Here is an 18,725-nt window from a genome sequence, read left to right as displayed (position 1 = left end):
GTTATTTTAACAGGGACAAATAGGGGTAGCAAACTAAAAGGGAAGAAGACTGCTATCCAGGAGTCCTCAACAACTGTACAAAATGGGAAGTGAAGGCATTGTCAGATTTAGGAAGTAATACAAGGGACTTAGACGTGCTTACTACATAGCTCTGAATATCTGTGGGTTCTTAGTTCTCCTCCCTCACCCTTATGACTGCTGGGATTATATGCACATACCACTACCCCAGTGTCATTTATTTTAGTGTGCATGTGTGTGTTCATGTTTATGTATATGCCACAGTGCACATGTAGAAGTTGGAGGGTAACTTTGTAGAGTCTGTTCTCTCCCTTGACTTTCATCGATGTTTCTGAGGATTGAACTCAGGTCACCAGGCTTACATGGTAAGTGTCCTCATCCACTGAGCCATCTCATCAGCTCCCTATTGTCATACTTAAACAACAGAATTTGTTGATAACATGTTCTACAAAAATTACTAAATTAATGTATATAGCATGCTTGTCTTTACAGATATTTATTTGTATAAATATTTGTTTGATTGGTCTCTGAAAGACATCTATGTTGTATCTCAGGATATGGGAAGCTCTGGGGTCAGACCTCCCATGTCCAAATTTCATATATGCCTCTGTATACCTTGGGACCACCATAGCTTCTCTATACTTCAAGAACCCAGTGCCAAGGTAGGAAATAGCCATGAAGCTTATCAAAAGGGTAGTGCTGAGGCAAAATGGAAGATATTGCAGAATGATCTCAGCATTACCATGCCACGTTGAGGCACCCGGACCTGTAGGAAGGACTGTTGGTCTTAAGAGAACTAACCATCTTCCACAACTAATTTCTTTTCCCAGAAGATCCCCGTGGTTACCATCAGAATCACATGTATCACAGGGGAGACTACAGGTAGTTCCCAATACACATGTCTAACATAGTGAATAGGGGAAAGAGAACATCAAAAATGAGATTTCTTTTTCTTTAAGGAAATTCACATGAAGATTTTACTGCTTGGGCCAGGTCACACCACCACAGTCTCAAGGCACATGTTCCTTACAAGTGTCCCACAGAACATGTTGAAGGTACTGGTGTTGTCAGACAGCATGCGACCTCAGTTCCTAGTTTCCCATGAGAACCACACACATATGCACAAGACACATAACTCCTTCTTTTCAGGACTCACAACAGTATGGCACACACATTATGCAATGTGTCCATGAACAATATATAAAATATGCATGACACATTATCCAGTATGTACCAAACACACAAAATATAACACAGCATCTATATAGCACTACATATACAAAACACTGTAACTACAACATATAATATGCACAACAAATCACAAGTATAGTACATAGCCTATACTTATGCTATGCTATACTATACTGCAGCAGCCCATAGTCAACACCACACAAAGCACACCTCATAAATATAATGGTTCAGTATACAATACAGACACTGTATACCTCACACACTCATCTGAATAACAATAAACATACAGAATATTCAACCCAGTATATACAGCACACAACACAGTACATACACATACCACAAATGATAGGCAATACACAACACAACCACACATACAACATGACATGAGCAACACAGCTTGCAGAACACATTATGTACACCATCTAATAGTAACATATAGATGTGGACACAGTACACAACATATTTTGCTGGACTAACAATTATGGTAAGTCCAAGAGAGGATTCCTGCTCTTTGTGACTTTGCTGTCTTATCCAAGAGCAACAAAGATATTTATTTGCTCTATGTGAATTTGACATAAATCTGGCAGAATAACAGACCAACCAAGGCTAATCTCAAATTGCTAATAGCAGAAGGAAATAGGAAATATTACTACTGAACCTATGAACCTGAAAGAAAAAAACCCTAGTGATAACCTATATAACACAGTTAAGTCAATTTCTTAAGACACCAACTGTCAAAATTTATATAGGAAGAAACATAAAATCTTTGTCTCCATCCATTAAGGAAAATGAATCAATAGTCCATAACCAAGGTGCCAATCATATTCTACCAATGTTCCAAGAAGGAATTATACATATTCCCTAAAATTCTTCCAGAGGACAGAAACAGAGCATATACTTTCCAACTCACTCTATGACACTCTAAAATGGAATTCTAAAACTAGGTAGAGATAAGAAATACACAATAGCTCTCAAGAATACAGAGGCAAAACTTCCTAACAAAATATCACCAGTTTGAATCCAACAAAATCTCATCAAAATGGATCTAACAATGGAGAAATGGAATTATACCTCTATGAAGGCAAGATCTTGACAACGAGCCTGATGACAAGAGGTTGATGCCCAGGACCCATGTGGTGAAGTAAGAGAAACTGACTTTTTTTTTTTGGTATGCTCAGACCTACACATCCATGCATTTCGGTGTAGGGTTGGAGAGATGACTCAGAAGTTGAACGTACTCACTGCAATTCCAGAGGTCCTGAGTTCAATTCCCAGCAACCACATGGCAGCTCACAACCATCTGTAATATGATCTAGGTGCCCTCTTCTGGTGGTATGTAGGCAGAACACCATATAATAAATAAATAAATAGATAAATAAATAAATAAATAAATAAATAAATCTAAAGTTTGGGTGTAAATGGTTATATTAATTTTGTCATGCCAGGCAGTGGTGGCAGACGCCTGTAATCCTAGCACTCTGGGAGGCAGAGGCAGGCAGATTTCTGAGTTCGAAGCCAGCCTGGTCTACAGAGTGAGTTCCAGGATAGCCAGGGCTATACAGAGAAACCCTGTCTCGAAAAAAAAACAAAATTAAAAATAAAGAATAAAAGTATGTCACTGTAACCACAATGCCTGACTTTTGGTTAGTATATGAATGGTATTTTCCCCCCACACATTTAATACCAGAACTTGAGAGATAGATAACAAGACCCAACTATCCTCAAAAATATTTGGGTTTTTTGGTTTGTTTTTTTTGTTTGTTTTTTTATTCGATATAATTTATTTACATTTCAAATGATTTCCCCTTTTCTAGCCCCCACTCCCCAAAAGTCCCTTAAGCCCCCTTCTCTTCCCCTGTCCTCCCACCCACCCCTTCCCACTTCCCCATTCTGGTTTTGCCGAATACTGCTTCACTGAGTCTTTCCAGAACCAGGGGCCATTCCTCCTTTCTTCTTGTACCTCATTTGATGTGTGGATTATGTTTTGGGTATTCCAATTTTCTAGGTTAATATCCACTTATTAGTGAGTGCATACCATGATTCACCTTTTGAGTCTGGGTTACCTCACTTAGTATTGTTAAAAGTCAGATCCTGTTAAGTAATATAAAATACTAGAGCATTGTGAATGTTAATGATAGACCTTTATTTTAAGCACCAGCTTTAATGTTCATTTTTCATCTAAATAAGCTAAGGTGTTGGAGGGTCAGGCTCATGTGAATCCTTAACAAGCTGGTAGACCCTTTGCTGGATTCTGCTTGCCTGGAACAGGAGACTATCAGCCCGGCATCTAGCCAAGTATATGCTTTGAGCATTCATCAGAAGTTATGAAGAAGCTGTGCTGCCACCATAGCTGCTCTCTGCAGAAGCACAACTCCAGCTCTAGAAGATACTATTCCACCCATTGACTGTGGCTTCTGCTGGACCAACTTTATGACCATCATAAGCCTCAGTGAAATCCAGGCCAGAGGTCACCTACCCTGGCGGCACAGCAGAAAGTGATACTCACACAGTTCTTCATTTGTGTGAACTTGCTACACTCTTTCTTTTCCTGGTTCTATAATCAGGGTGTTCAGTTCATTTTTCAAGTAAGCTGGGGGACATCCCCTTGTTCTAACTCTCACTGTTACATTTTAAACCTATTTACAGGTGTCTCTTGAATATTTTTTTTTTGGCCTACTTTTGAGCTTCTTCATTAATAGTGTTGGCTGAGCTGGTAACACAGAGATGTCTGAATTGGCGGTAAAGAAGTAGCAGTGGTGGAGGCAATAGAAGTTGTAATCACAGACTGCCTAAAGAGTTCCAGAGAAGATACGGGACAGAGGTAGAGGGGAGTAGAAGCAGTAGAGACAATGGGACCATGAAAGTAGAGAAGGTGAGAGAGGTTGAAGAGCCAAAGCTGACAAAAGATTAGAGGCTATGAGGATTCTTTGTCTTTGGCTCTCTGTCCCTCCCCTGCCTCTCTCTCTCTCTCCCTCTCCCTCTCTCCCCCGCCTCTCTCCCTCTCTCTCTCTCTCACACACACACACACCCTAAAACAAAAGGCCCACAGGCCCTAGTCTCTGGGTGAGTTCCAGAAAAATCACTAATGGTCTTAGACACCCAAGACCCAAAAACTGAGGCATTAGCTGAGATAACATCCCCCTGTTGCCAGTAACCCTACCAAACACCATCTACTGTTGCTGCTGCTGCTTACTGCCACTGAAAACCATGGATTAAAGTTGCCGAGTGCTAGGGCTGCTGGTAGTTAAAACAGAGCAATGCACCTCCAGGCTGAGGTCCAAACGTTTCTAACTCTGAAGCCCGGAACATTGATTGGGCTCTTAGCTACAGATTCTTAGATCCATAAGCCTACGTGGGCCTTCCTATCGAGCCCATAGTCCTCAGTCACCCAAGAGCGTGGGACTGCCAATACCACAATACTACTATGCCTATTCAGACTTGTAACCAGCTAGACCAGGACTCCAACTTACATTTCATATTCCTATTCCATTGATGCTCCATGGAGCTCATCTGTGCATTTCTGGCTCTGGCCCATTTTTCTTATTTATTGGAACCAAAGAAATGAGTGGAAGCAGGTCTCCACCACTCGTGGTTACCAACATCCTCTCATACATATAGACATACATTTGTTGTTACCTAGGCGCATTCCTCTAAGGCGGGTAGCTGAGTGCATCTTCCCTGAGAAGAACCTGATGCCAGCAAGGACTTTTGGAGTTACTGCCAGAGCACTTATTAGGAACACTCTAACTTTGGGGGCCAAAGCAAACCTAATTTCAATTTTCCTCTACATAGAGTAATATTCAACCATAAAGCAGAATGAAAATAGGCCACTTTCAAGAAAATAGACCATCATGTTGAGCACAATAAGCCAGATTCAGAAAGTCAGTGTTTTCTCTCACATGCAGAAAACATAAAAAGTAAGTTTTAAAAAGTAAGACATAAAAGTAGAAGTGGAAGCGGGGCAGTGGTGATTCACGCCTCTAATCCCAGCACTTGGGAGGCAGAGGCAGGTGGATTTCTGAGTTTGAGGCCAGCCTGGTCTACAACAGAGAAACCCTGTCTCAAAAAAAAAAAAAATTAGAAGTAGAACTATTGAGGAAGACAGAAAACCAGAGAGAATGAAATGACAGGAAGGGGTAAATATTATCAAAGTATGTTAATAGGTATTAAAATGTCAGAATGAAATATATTTGCACAATGAGTCTATACCATATAAATATATCTCTCTCCGTCACACACACACACACACACACACACACACACCAGAGGCCTACCTGGGCCTTTATGGTAGAATGGTACTGAGTAGGACACAGCATTGGATGAAGGCTAAAGACTGATGATCTATGACCTTGTAACTCTCTAACTGTTCTGGGGGCCAGAAACTGATGGCTTCTGGAAATTTAACTCTTTGTTACTGTTCTGTGTTTTAATAAGTGCTTGTTTCTTACTGTGTAACTCTCTGTGCTTTAACAAGCCCTGGTTTCTTTCTCTTTAACTCCCTGTGCTTTAACAAGTGCTGTTTTCTTACTCTGTAGCTCTCTGTGCTTTAATAAGCACTGGTTTCTGTTATCTATAGCTCAAGGACCTCTTGCTGGCCAGGCTAAACGCTGGGAACTCATTAACTCTTTGTGAACCAGAAATGTGTTTTAGGGACCTACTGGAATAAACCATGACTTAATAATGTCAGTTTTGCACTGTAGGTACAACCAAATCTAAATATAGTTACAGGAAAGTCACTTCTGTTATGTAACAATTTCCTCTCAGATCCTATCCTTTAGAGAAGCTCTTTAAGCAAGAAGATATACAACTCAAAAATAGCATCAGGAAATCCCTGAAACTGGCCAGATTCACTAGGCCTCTCCTTGCCAGAATAAGCAATAAAAGCTCCAAAGATGACTTAGACAAGCCAAGCTGCAAAGAAAAAGTTGCTTGAGACAAACAGAAACCAGCTGAGCTACCTGGGAGAGATTTAGACCAAATGAGTCAATTGGAAAGGACACTCTACCCATTGAGCTGTGTATAGGCTGTGCAGTGTGCTCCAGGTTCCCAGATTTTATTAGTTGTCACCCATGCTGGGGGGTTTCAGTGGTTCAGCTGCTTTTGAGTAATTTCTGTTCCTGTAACCCCAATGAAACTCATTGGTTAACCAAGTTGAACTGTGGTATATATCTAGCTGGGGTAAGTAGATATGTGTTGTGTCTCCCCAGGAAAAATTTTGTCACACAACAATGCTGTGCTTGCACATATGCTTCAGTCATGATATTATCAAGCTGTGTCTCAATTTCATGAGATTGTTTGGGCCATGTCTATAAGTACCAATGGTTGTTTTTCTGCTGTTTCACAAAAATAGGAAATAGCCAAAAGAACGTAGGATGAAGATATTGTGTGGGTGGTGGAGAGCTATGTATGTATGTGTGTGTGTATATATATATATATATATATATATATATATATATATATATATATATGTATGTATGTATGTATTTATCTATGTATATATATATATATTTAATTACATTTAATTGAGGAAAGAAGGTAATTTTTTATTTTGAAGCAATTTCTTACATGAAGATTGAAGACACTCCTAAGATGCAAGTTCCTGTCTGCTTTTATTAGAGAATACCATTGAAAGAGTGTTGGTGCTTGACTAAGGGGTAAAGAACTACATATTTAGAAAAGATTATAGTTAGATCCCTCAGATATAATGATGTACTGTAACCATATATGTTGCAACCCACAACACCTATCCATAGAAAAATTAAAAAGAAAATTAAAAGCATATAGTGACACTCAAGGTGAAGCCATGTTCTCCCACAACTTCTTTCTGCCCCAAACCCAATACTCTGCTGTAATTTGATATCTTCTTTTGCCAACTAAATCATGCAGTTCTGTGAGACCCTTGATTGAATCCTGGTAGCTTCAAAAAAAGAAAGACTAGAGGTGATGCACATAGACATGCAGACATTCCTTGTCTCCTCACATATGATACCCTGGGCTGCCTTAGGACTGCTTGCAGGCAAGAAAACATTGATGGGGAATGAAGAGATAGCCCAGCAGGTAAAGGCACCTGCTGCCAAAACTAATGGTCAAATCTGTAGAATGCACAAAAGACAACCTACTCTAGCAAGTTGTCCTCTCAACTCTGCTGGCACATGCATGGTCTCTCTCTATATATCATCTATATATCTATGTCTCTCCTCCAGAAAACCCTGATTAATATAAATTTTGCTAACATAAGTAGTTCTAGAGCAACAGAAGTATAAAGATGAATTTTTAAAGTATCTGGAATAGGCTTTTTAATTTGGCAACACCTACAGTTACTGAAGCCAGTTTAGTTGTTGTATCCTCTCAGAGAAGCTCAGAAAGTACTAAAGATTATCTTGGAAACTAGTTTACAACCTAAAAAGATAAATTTAGTGGCAATTTTGGCATGTTGGTTTCTTTCTTTTTTTTTATTCGATATATTTTTTTATTTACATTTCAAATGATTTCCCCTTTTCTAGCCCCCCACTCCCCAAAAGTCCCATAAGCCCCCTTCTCTCCCCCTGTCCTCCCACCCACCCCTTCCCACTTCCCCATTCTGGTTTTGCCCTATACTGCTTCACTGAGTCTTTCCAGAACAAGGGGCCACTCCTCCGTTCTTCTTGTACCTCATTTGATGTGTGAATTATGTTTTGGGTAATCCAGTTTTCTAGGTTAATATCCACTTATTAGTGAGTCTATACCATGATTCATCTTTTGAGTCTGGGTTACCACACTTAGTATGATGTTCTCCAGCTCCATCCATTTGCCTAAGAATTTCATGAATTCATTGTTTCTAATGGCTGAATAGTACTCCATTGTGTATATATACCACATTTTTTGCATCCACTCTTCTGTTGAGGGATACCTGGGTTCTTTCCAGCTTCTGGCAATTATAAATAGGGCTGCTATGAACATAGTGGAGCATGTATCCTTATTACATGCTGGGGAATCTTTTGAGTATATGCCCAGGAGTGGTATAGCAGGATCTTCTGGAAGTGAGGTGCCCAGTTTTCGGAGGAACCGCCTGACTGATTTCCAGAGTGGTTGTACCAATTTGCAACCCCACCAGCAGTGGAGGAGTGTTCCTCTTTCTCCACATCCTCAGCAACACCTGCTGTCTCCTGAATTTTTAATCTTAGCCATTCTGACTGGTGTAAGGTGAAATCTAAGGGTTGTTTTGATTTGCATTTCCCTAATGACTAATGAAGTTGAGCATTTTTTAAGATGTTTCTCCGCCATCCGAAGTTCTTCAGGTGAGAATTCTTTGTTTAACTCTGCACCCCATTTTTTAATAGGGTTGTTTGGTTTTCTGGAGTCTAACTTCTTGAGTTCTTTATATATATTGGATATTAGCCCTCTATCTGATGTAGGATTGGTGAAGATCTTTTCCCAATTTGTTGGTTGCCCATTTGTCCTTTTGATGGTGTCCTTTGCCTTACAGAAACTTTGTAATTTTATGAGGTCCCATTTGTCAATTCTTGCTCTTAGAGCATACGCTATTGGTGTTCTGTTCAGAAACTTTCTCCCTGTACCGATGTCCTCAAGGGTCTTCCCCAGTTTCTTTTCTATTAGCTTCAGAGTATCTGGCTTTATGTGGAGGTCCTTGATCCATTTGGATTTGAGCTTAGTACAAGGAGACAAGGATGGATCAATTTTCATTCTTCTGCATGCTGACCTCCAGTTGAACCAGCACCATTTGTTGAAAAGGCTATCTTTTTTCCATTGGATGTTTTCAGCCCCTTTGTCGAGGATCAAGTGGCCATAGGTGTGTGGGTTCATTTCTGGATCTTCAATCCTGTTCCATTGATCCGCCTGCCTGTCACTGTACCAATACCATGCAGTTTTTAACACTATTGCTCTGTAGTATTGCTTGAGGTCAGGGATACTGATTCCCCCAGAATTTCTTTTGTTGCTGAGAATAGTTTTAGCTATAGGCACAACATACCCAAATCTTTGGGACACAATGAAAGCAGTGCTAAGAGGAAAACTCATAGCCCTGAGTGCCTCCAAAAAGAAAATGGAGAGAGCATACTCTAGCAGCTTAACGACACACCTGAAAGTCCTGGAACAAAAAGAAGCCAATTCACCCAGGAGGAGTAGAAGACAGGAAATCATCAAACTCAGGGCTGAAATCAGTCAAGTGGAAACAAAAAGAACCGTACAAAGAATCAACAAATCCAGGAGCTGGTTCTTTGAGAAAAATCAACAAGATAGATAAACCCTTAGCCAAACTGACCAAAGGGCACAGAGAAAGTATCCAAATTAACAAACTTAGAAATGAAAAGGGGGATATAACAACAGAAACTGAAGAAATCCAAAAAATCATCAGATCCTACTACAAGAGCCTATACTCAACACAACTGGAGAATCTGGAGGAGTTGGTTTCTTTTAAAAACACGGAAATATAATAGTTTTGTTTTGATTCCAGTTATGGGATATGGGGCTGCTTCAGATTGTCCACAGCAGCTGACTATGATTTGCCTTGTGCTCTAGCAGCGGGGTATTTTTCTGGTAGTTTCTGAAATTGTGTGTCATTTAGAACTCTGAGGACTTTTCAGAGGGTTATATAAATGCTAGGACCCAAAGAGGCAGGTGGGGTTGTTGTTGGTTGGTTGCTGTTGGTTACTGTTGGTCATGGTTTGTTATGTAGTCATACATAAAGAAACAACAAGAAGAAATTAGATGTTCTGACAGTGAAGATCAAACTTGCTCCAAGGAACTTGACACCCCTAATCAGCAGGAAGTAGACTAATGATAACATCAACCCCTCTTTCTCCTCTATGCTTTTCTCTTTCCTCTCTAGAGTTGCATTGAAAGGGTGGGAGAAGGGGTTGGAGAAGGGTGGAAGAAAGAGGAACCCACAAAGTATCTCACTCTGGCTATAGACAGATGCATCTGATTACCCTGATTCAACAATTGTGAGAGGCAATGAATTTGGTCAGTGTATTTAAAACCTTTTACAATTTGTGAAAAATTAAGAAAATTTGTTATTCTGGTTAGTTGTTCCTAGCATCTCTGGATAAGTTGACAAAGGATAAGAATTAGCTCTATGGAAACTCTAGCTAAGACTCTTAGCTAGAAGGGATATGGAGCCATCTTCTGTAACCAGACAAGACTTCCAGTGGAGGGATTGGGATACCAACCTAACATCAAAACCTTTGATCTACAATTTATCCCGCCTAAAATATGGACTGTGGTGAAGGTGGCACAGAAATTGGGAGTTTGGCCAACAAATGACTGGACCAGCTTGAGACCTGTGCCACCAGAGGGAGCCCCTCCCCCAATACTGCCTGGAGGGCCAGGAACCAGAATCTAGGAAGAAAGGAAGGAGGGAGGGAAGGAAGGAAGGAAGGAAGGAAGGAAAGAAGTCAAAATGATTCCTAATATTCTGCCATACTTGTAGACAGGATCCTAGCATAACTGTCATCAGAGAGGCTTCATGCAACAGCTGATGGAAACAGATGGAAAGACCCACAGCCAAACACCAGGCAGAGTTCGGGGACTCCTGTGGAAGAGGGAGAGGAAGGATTGTAAGAGCCAGAGGGAACAAGGACAGCAAAAGAAAACCCACAGAAACAGCTATCCTGGGCCCATAGGGGCTCACAGACACTGAGACAATCAGGAGCCTGCGTGGATCTAACTTAGAGCTTTTGCGTATATGTTATAGTTTTATAGCTTGCTGTTCTTGTGGGACTCCTAACAGTGGGAGTGGGGACTATCTCTCACTCTTTCTAGTTTTGGGGACCCTTTTGCTCATATTGGATTGCCTTGTTCAGCCTTAATAGGAGAGGAGGTACCTAGTCTCGCTAAACTTGATTTGCCATGATTGGTTAAGATCCCTGGGAGGACTGCCCTTTTATGAAGCAAAAAGGTGGAGGAGTGCATGGTGGGTGGTGAGTGGATGGGGAGAGGAGAAGAAATGGGGAGAGAAGGGAAGGGGAACTGCAGTCAGGATTTAATATATGAGACAATAAGTAAAATTTTAAAAATGAGCCTCATGATAAAATAATCAGCATCTAGCACATCAGAATGTGGTGAGGGGCAGCAGTAAACTCAGTGACAAAAATTGGCTCCACCCTGAGCAGAAGATGAACACCCACACCCTGAAGTACTGACTTTCCCACTGTTGACTGAGGAAAGTAATCCTTCATTGACTGCTAAACCCATAGTGACTTTCTCTGAAGGAAATGCCAGGCAAGACAGTACTGATGTCCCTCAAGGCCCCCAATAGTTGCTTCTAGAGCTATAAGAAGACTTAAGCCAAAGCAGGCAAATAGAAGGGAGGTAGAAAGTGCATTCTATAAGGAGGTGTGTCACACTACTAAAGAGCTTAATGAGTTTGCTAATTCATTCAAGCAGAAGTCTGGGAAATATGAATGGGAATGGATTTTAAGGTGGGATAATGGTAAAAGGAAAATAAAACTCAATCAGGCTAAATGTGTTGATATAGGCCCTTTGAGTGGGTATTCTAGGTTTAACATCGATTTGTGCAAGGTTTAAAACAGTGTCAAAAATGTTTAAATGGTTGCACAGCATTTGCTAAAAGGCAATTCAAGATGCCTGATATCCCTTGCCTTAGTGTTGATGAAGAGATTTCAAGACTTGGGGAAATTGAAGTGCTAGAGTGGATACATTGTGTAAATTTAATTCTCACAATGAAAAAGTGGAGAAGACTCCAAGCTCTTCATTAACACCATAAGATGCAAAATTGTGAGTGGAGCGTCAGCACACTTGAAGAGCTTTGTTGTAACTCTTTGTGGTAGATCTTCAGGTTGGAGACGCTGCTGCTTGGTTGGATGAATTTAATGCAAAGGATTTAATTGGACCCTGAGGTAGCAGGGGTCAGTCGGGAGTTCGTAGTTATTGTAATGGGCAGCAGACCCAAAGCAATGTCAGTTATGGCCTGACCTGCAACAGGCATCACAGGCAAAGTGAATTTTATGGTAGCATGACTCAGATGGACTTTTGGTACTGGAAAATCAATTGTGTTTCCAGGTATGAAATTGGTAAAAAGTCTACTGCCTTTTAGTTTGATCAGTATAAGCAGAAAATTTCTCAAACAGATGAAAAAAGGGCTCCATTGGATTGTGCCAAAAGGAAATATCCAGCTGTGAACCAATTTTCAGACCTGAGCCAGTTTAAAGACCCACAACCCCCTCAATGTGGGCATGAGCAGCTTCCCCTGAGGAAGGATCTTGATAACATACCTGAGTTTTACTGTTAGGCTTTTTCTAGTCTCTTCCCAGAGGGACCTGTGGCTTTTACAAGGGTAACTGGAAAATAAATAATTAGACATCCCCTAATCTATTGGATACTGGTTTTGAATTGATGCTGATTCCAGGAGATCCCAAGAAATGTTATGGATCTCTAGTTAAAGTAGGGGCTTATGAAGGCCAGGGGTTGATGAAGCTTTGGCTAAAGTCTGACTCACAGTTGGTACAGTAGGTCCCTGAACTCATCCTGTGGTTATTTCCCCAGTCCCAGAAAGTATCTGGCATAGATATACTTAGAAGTTGGCAGAATTTTCACATTGATTCTCTGACCTGTAGAATGAGAGCTATTATGGTTGGAAAAGCTATATGGAAGCCATTAGAATTGCCTCTGTCAGGCAGTATTGTAAATCAGAACAGAATCCTTGGAGGTGTTCTGGAAATTGGTGCCACCATCAAGGGCTTGCAAAATGCTGAGTTGATAGTTACTAATTTATCACCCCTTAACTCTCCTCTCTGGCCAGTGAAGAAGACAGATGTATCATGGAGAATGACAGTTGAATAATCAAAAATTCAATCAAGTAGTGGCTCTAACTACAGCTGCTAACCTGATTAACACATCTCCTAGTTACATGGTACACAGCTCTATAGCCCTCGCAAATGCCTTTTCTTGGTACCTGTCCATAAGCACCATCAGAAGCAATTTGCTTTCAGTTGGCAAGGTGATCAGTATACCTTTGCAGTTTTACCTCAAGGATATATTAAGTCTCCTGCCCTGTATCATAACTTAGTTAGAAGGGATCTTGATCGTGTCTTGTCTATTAAATATCATATTGGTTCACTATAGTGATGGCATTATGCTGATTGGACCAAGTGAGCAAGAAATAGCAAACACTTTGGACTTGTTTTTAACACATATGCACATCAGAGGGTGGAACATAAATCCAACCAAAAGTCAAGTGAAATTCTTAGAAGTCTAGTGCTGTGGGGCATGCAACGATATTACTTCTAAGGTGAAGGCTAAGGTGAGGCGCACCTGGTCCCTCAAAGAAAGTAAGAAGTCCAACATTTAGTTGACCTATTTAGATTTTGGAGACAGCACATTCTTCACTTAAGTGTGTTATACAACCCATATACCAAATGATTCAGAAAGCTGCTAGCTTTGAATGGGGTCTGAAACAGAAGGCTCTTCAACAGGTCCAGGCTGCTGTTTAGGCTGCTCTACCACTTGGACCATGTGATCCAGCAGACAGAATGGTACTTGGTATCAACAGCATATGGGGGTGATGTTTGGAACTTTTGCCAAGCCTCTGTCAGTGAATCACAGAATAGACCTTTGGGATTTTGGAGCAAGGTTCTACCATCATCTGCAGACAGCTATTCTCCTTTGAGAGGCAGCTCTTGGCTTACTATTGGGCCTTACCAGAAACTTAACATTTTACAAGGGGCCATTAAATTACCATAAGATAGGAGCTGTGTGCTTTCCAGCCTGCTGAATCATAAAGTAGGACATACACGGCAGCAATCCAATATCAAACGGAAGTGATATGTATTTGATCCAGATCGAGCAGGTCCGGAAGGTACAAACAAGTTACATGAAGAAGTTGCCCAAATGCTTATGGTTTCTAATTCTGTTACAATGCTGTCCTCTGTGAAGCATACACCTATAGCCTCATGGGGTGTAGCCTATGATTGGGTGACTGAGGAAGAGAAGACTAGGGTCTGGTTTGCTGATGGTTCTGCACATTATACAGGCACCACCTGGAAGTGGATAGCTGCAACATTATAACTCCTTTTGGGGACAACTCTGAAAGACAGTGGTGAAGGGAAATCTTAACAGTGGGCAGAACTTCAGGCAGTATATATGTTTATACATTTTGTTTGGTGACAGCGCCCGCACTGCCACGGTACCAAGTATCGGGTGTAGGCCTGGGGGATTAACAAAAAACACAGACACGGGTCATTCTGCAAGGAGAATGCCAAAGCTTTACTGAGAGACCAGCAATATATATACTAGAGGCCAGGGAAGGAACAGGAAAAAACAATTATAGTCATAGGTCAGGCACCATATGGGAAGTCCGTACCATACCAGGCAGGAAGGCAGGAATCAAGTTAAGCCACAGGATGTTTTGCTCTCAAGAAACCTGTGCAAAAAGCTCAGCTGGGGGTGTTGAGACAAGCTCTCTGGTTCCCAACAACTCCCCCTTTTTTATTTTTTTAAGAATGAATAGCGTCTGTCTTAGGACACCTTCCGTCCAACTCCCATTGCCCGTCTCTGGAAATCTCTGCCAGTCCCAGAGCCCCTGTCTTAGGTTGGTGTGGACTGCAAAGGAGTTGCCCGTCATAGACTAACTATTCTCGTTACAGGCTGAGCCAAATTTGAGCAGATGTATTATCCTGTGCCTAAGCACTTGTTCAATTACTGCTCTGGACTGGTTTTGTTGTTTGCACGTACAGTTTAGCAGGAACAATCCCAATGTGGCAGCTCCACAAGCCAAAAACCCCAGTGCCATAGACCCAGATCTTTTTAAATCAGGGGTGGCAATAATGCCAAAGTCTCTCTGATGGTGATACAAGGTGACAAGGAATCTCCCTTCATTATTTAGAGGCAGAGACACAATTCCAGGAAGTCTTCAGCCACGGCATCATCTTCATACTCTCAGTAGTTTGTCAGTACACACAATCTGCTAGAACAATTTAATTTCTTCTTGTCTTCTTCCTTTTCATTAGAGACTTTTCAAACTATAAAAGAATGGGACTAAAACACATGGTTTAGTATTCAAGGAAACATTGCAGCAACAGTCATTCAAACAATGAAACAAAGAAGTATTCAAGGAAACATTGCAACAACAGTCATTCAAACAATGAAACAAAGACAGACACATGTAGACAAATTGGTGCACCAAAAACAATACATAGAGAGGAAAGAGCACTTGTAACCAGTACTAATAATATCTCCAGTAGGGCCCATAGAGGAAACAGGACGTCTCCATGTTTCCCCTTGTCCCTAAGAGAGTTTTGAATCCATTTTCCTTCTCTCTTTCTCTTTCTCTTCCATGTTTCTAAAATGTTTTTTGTCTTTTACTCTTTTTATTTTATTTTATTTTATGCCCCATTCCTCTTGCCTGATGCAGTTTTAGACTGCTGACAATTTGCCTAATAAAATTCACCATCCCAATTTGCTGTCACACCCTAGCTGTTTTAACCTTGAACCCAATACTTGTTACCTAAGCAGAACCCCCAGTTGATCCACCAATTTTAAGGTGGAACTTGTTATCCCCATGGTGCCATCCTGTACTCACTTTTACTTTGTTTCTTGCAACATATATTCCCCAATACGTTCCTCTTCCTTTTGCCGGCTGGTTTTCCTTGGAACGATCCCGTCAGGTGCTCCTCTCTTTCCCGATCTCAGTGGGACCTCCATTTGACAGCGCCCACGCTGCCATGGTACCGAGTATCAGGCGTAGGCCTGGGGGATTAACAAAACCTACAGACACGGGTCATTCTGCAAGGAGAATGCCAAAGCTTTACTGAGAGACCAGCAATATATATACTAGAGATCAGGGAAGGAACAGGAGAAAACAATTATAGTCATAGGTCAGGCACCTGGGAAGTCCGTACTACACCAGGCAGGAAGGCAGGAATCAAGCTAAGCCACAGGATGTTTTGCTCTTAAGAAACCTGTGCAAAAAGCTCAGCTGGGGGTGTTGAGCCAAGCTCTCTGGTTCCCAATAGTTTGGAAGGAGAACTAGCCCAGAGTTGTAATCATTTAATGATTCATGGACTGTAGCCAGTGAATTGGCTGGATGGTCAGGGACTTGGAAAGAGCATGATTGGAAATTTGGTTAGAAAAACATCTGAGAAAGAAATGTGTAGATAATTCTCTACATATAGGTGATATGTGAAGATACTGGTGTCCCATATAAATGCTCATCAAAAGATGGCTTCAGCTGTCACGTCCAACCTCGCCGGCAAGGAAAGACGCAACACTGGGGAGTTTTCTTCCTTCTGTAGTTTATTTCGGGAACCTTGAACAAAGCTTATTTTCTTCTTATTGGCGGCCCGGAGCCCTCTCCCTGCCACCCTTATATAGCCTTTACAGCCCCGTCTGCAGTAGAATAGATAGTGCGCTGCTTCCTAATAGGTGAACTAAGTGAATTCTTCATTAGCATGTAAGTGTGATAACAAATACAGCTCACTGCGCATGTACTAAAGTTGATTTACTACCAGGGAGCTGCATCTGGCCAGCACCATCTTGTAATGGAGATGAACAAAAGGTGGCTTACTACATTCAGCAGAAGAGTCTTTCAATAATCAAGAACATAGGTTGTTCTATTCTATGGACAGCCATTCATTTTTGCCAGCCATACCTATCATTGCCCAATAAGCCCATGAACAAAATGGCCTTGGTGACAGAGATGAGGGATGTGCATGGACTAAACAATATGGACTGCCATTCACCAAGTCTGACCTGATGACACTGCTGCTGAGTGCCAGATCTGCCAACAACAGAGACCCAACACGGAACCCCAGATATGGCATCAATCCCCAGGGCGACCAGTCAGCAACCTGGGAGCACTAAACCACTAAACCACTTCCTCCATAGAAAGAACAATGCTTTGTTCTTACTGAAGTGGATACTATTCTGAATATGAATTTGCTTTTCCTATATATAAAGTGTCTGCCAAATCACCATCCAAGGGCTTACACTATTCCTTACCCACCATTATGGTATTGTACACAGAACTGCTTCTGACGGAGGAACTCACTTCACAGCCAGGGAAGGACAACAGTGAACTCACAGTTCTGGAATCCAGTTTCCTAACATCCTGAAGCAGCTGCCTTGATAGAAAGATGAACTGGCCTTTTGAAGACACAATGCAATGTATGTGGCATCCGTCTGGAGTGCTGTGCTAGGGTTCTCCTGAAGGTCATATAAACTTTGAATCAGTGTTCAACATATGGTATGTTTTCTCCCATAGCCAGGATTCACAGGTCCAGGAATCAAGGGGTGAAAAAGGAAATGGTTCTACTCACCATCTCTTCTTGTGTCTCACTAGGAAAATTTTTGCTTTCCTGTTTCTGGAACCTTAAATTCTACTGGCCTAGAAGTTTTGTTTCCAGAGGTGGGAGCATTTCTGCCAGGAGCCAAAACAAATGTTCCAGTGAACTGGAAGCTCAGACTTCCTTCTGACTATTTTGGGCTTCTGATGCCCTGAAGCCAATAAGAAAGAAATAACAGTTTTAGGAGAGTTGGTTATCTCAGATTAACCAAGAAGGAGTTAGAGATAAGAAAAATTATGTCTGGAATGCAGGGGATCCTTTAGGGAGTCTTTTGGTGCTACCATGTCCTGTGATTAAAGCCAGTGGAAAAGTACACCAGCCTAATCCAAGCAGCCTTGCTAAGGTACCCGCAGAGGGTAGGAGAAATACAGAATGAGTACTAGACTAAGGTAACTATATATACCAGTTAAGATCCTGTGACCAGTGCAGATATGAGGATTATAACTGATATGAGTGTTTCTGTTGTATTTTGTTAAGAATGTATTTGTACAAATATTTGTGATTTTTCCCCTCAATTTCCCCTTTTTATCAATTATCAGTAGTTATAATATTTAAGTTTGAGAGACTAAACATTTAATAGTTGTAATATTTAAATTTGAGATAATAAAAAATAAGGCACACTGTTACCTAATCTAAACTTATATCGTGTTTGTGGTCATACGAGAAATAGTTATACCACGTTAGACATACTCATACCTGGTCATTGCTTTCAACTAGAAATTAATCACAACATAGGAGGTATGATTGTGTGTCAAGTTGGGTAAACTTATGCTGCCTATTCTTTTCTTTTAACACATTAAACACTCTATTTTACATTAAATGTAATTAATAATAAAATAAATAAAACAATAACAAACAATGCTATTTTACATCTTCTCCTCTACATTTTTATAAATACATTTAAATGTAACTAAATATGTCTTCATGAATTGCAGTTCCTTGCTGTCAGGAGGAAACAAGCACATGGGTGAGACCCCTGGGTGGTGATCATGCTTTCTTATGTGGTACAGTTACATTCCCTCAAGGGAAATGCAACATGCTTTAGCTTTACATTTTGTTTACATATGTAATATTTAAATAAGTATATAATCCAAGAGTATATAAATATATTACAGCAAACATAAATTCTGTGGGAATATGAAATCCCAAAAGTAGCAAAATCATAATTATATTTAGAGCTTAAACGAATTTATATTTTCATTATACTAGTGGCCCAAA

Source organism: Apodemus sylvaticus, chromosome 6 (assembly GCF_947179515.1).
Source record: "Apodemus sylvaticus chromosome 6, mApoSyl1.1, whole genome shotgun sequence".
Lineage (NCBI taxonomy): Eukaryota > Metazoa > Chordata > Mammalia > Rodentia > Muridae > Apodemus > Apodemus sylvaticus.
The sequence above is the reverse complement of the archived record's forward strand: the minus strand, read 5'-3'. Positions refer to the sequence as shown.